This window comes from Poecilia formosa, unplaced genomic scaffold (genome assembly GCF_000485575.1).
Source record: "Poecilia formosa unplaced genomic scaffold, Poecilia_formosa-5.1.2 Scaffold1346, whole genome shotgun sequence".
Taxonomy (NCBI): Eukaryota; Metazoa; Chordata; class Actinopteri; order Cyprinodontiformes; family Poeciliidae; genus Poecilia; species Poecilia formosa.
The window spans coordinates 3,197-4,800 of record NW_006801285.1 but is presented as its reverse complement, the minus strand read 5'-3'; the positions used below and the strand labels follow the sequence as shown (position 1 = coordinate 4,800).

The following is a 1,604-nucleotide window of genomic DNA, read 5'->3' as shown; positions in this document are numbered from 1 at the left end:
TCAGCTGCTGTGTAGAACTGGTCTGACTGGTCGCTGTTACTGGGAGGTCGAGTGGAGAGGATTAGTTTATATATCAGTGAGTTACAGAAGAATCAGGAGAAAAGGAGGCAGTAGAGACTGTTGGTTTGGAAGGAATGATCATTCCTGGAGTCTGAGATGCTCTAATAGTGGTTACTCTGTCTGGCACAATAACATAGAAACTCGTCTCTCCTCCTCCTCTGTCTCTAACAGAGTATCAGTGTATGTGGACTGTCCTGCTGGCATTCTGTCCTTCTACAGAGTCTCCTCTGACTCACTGATCCTCCTCCACACTTTCAACACCACATTCACTGAACCTCTGATTCCTGGATTTGGGTTCTGGAAGCCCCCCTCTGGTTCTGGTCCTTCAGTGTTTCTTTGCTGATTTGAGTCTAAAGAGTCTAAAGATTTTCCTCCAGTCAGAGAAACTCTCTCACTGTTGGACAGATAGTTCATCTTGTCGAGAAAAGTCGAGCTCATCCCATTTCCCCATGCTGGAGATTTTAGTTTAATACTAACAATGAATAAAGTTATCTTTGAAACTAATTATAAAGGTGACATCAAGACCCAACAGTAGAGTCAGATGGTAATAAAATTAATCTGGTTGTGTGTGTTGTTATTGTGTCTTCCAAACTTTGCTTTAATTCTACTCTTTTCTATTTAATCATAAAAAATCAAAGTCTGATAGAGGGAGAGTTATGAAACAGGAAGAGCAGGTTTCCTGAAGAAAGAGGAAGTTTCCAGCCTGCAGTGATAAAAATAGTCCAGAGGCTCATTTCAAGGCATTAAATGTTTAAAGAATAAAATCTAAACATTTTGAGTAGTTGGATAAAACCCAGAGTAAAATACTTAAAGTAATAATGATGACTTATGATTAAAACAATAATTAATATTGGTTTAACCAGTTGGTTTAATTATAAGAATATATACACTTACTCTTAAACTTATGGAAGTACTTACAGGTGAAACAAGTAACTAACTTTGGTATCAAATAATTAGAATAATGGATTATTCTTGGTTTCTTTTCAGAAATGTCTGTAATGACTCACATCATGATTATAATAAGAGTAACTAATAAGTAATGGTTATTATAAAATTATAAATGAATGCTAAATCAGAGAAACTAAAAGGTTGTAAATGTGATTTTGACATTGAACTTGAAATGGTGTAAAGTGTGTAACTGTAACTAAAGGTCACTGATGTTGTGTTGGAGGTAGATGGTAGGTGAAAAGTCAGGGAGAAGGAGGAACTGAAAGGAGAGCGGAGGTGACTAAGGCCTTATTGCTAAACTTAAAACTTACCTAAGAAAAGGTTAGACACAAGAGGGCTGTTGAGCAACTCGGGGACATTAGAACAGACATCATGTCCCAAAATGGTCATGGATATGAGATTATCAGTCCAAGCAGTCAGCCAATGAAACAGGCACAGCAACAAAGCTAGCCAATGCAAATGCACTAAAAGGGTGGATAAACCCTTTATAAGGTGAGTGCAACAGAGGAACCGTTGGTTGGATCCTTCAGGCAGCTTCGAGCCAAGATCGAGATGGACAAAGAACTCTGCAGCTGAAGAAGAGCCGGGGCCACAGA

At 38.5% G+C, this 1,604-nt stretch overlaps 1 long non-coding RNA gene across 1 annotated transcript in view; it reads left to right on the top strand.

Annotated features, from left to right (window-relative positions):
• The window catches only part of LOC107835256 (uncharacterized), a 4,939-nt gene extending 3,341 nt beyond the window's left edge, over nt 1-1,598 (top strand). The window contains exons 2-3 of the long non-coding RNA XR_001661076.1: nt 1,236-1,242; nt 1,278-1,598. This is a non-coding gene — a long non-coding RNA (uncharacterized LOC107835256). The remainder of the gene's footprint in view (nt 1-1,235; nt 1,243-1,277) is intronic.
• The last annotated feature ends 6 nt before the right edge of the window (nt 1,599-1,604 follow it).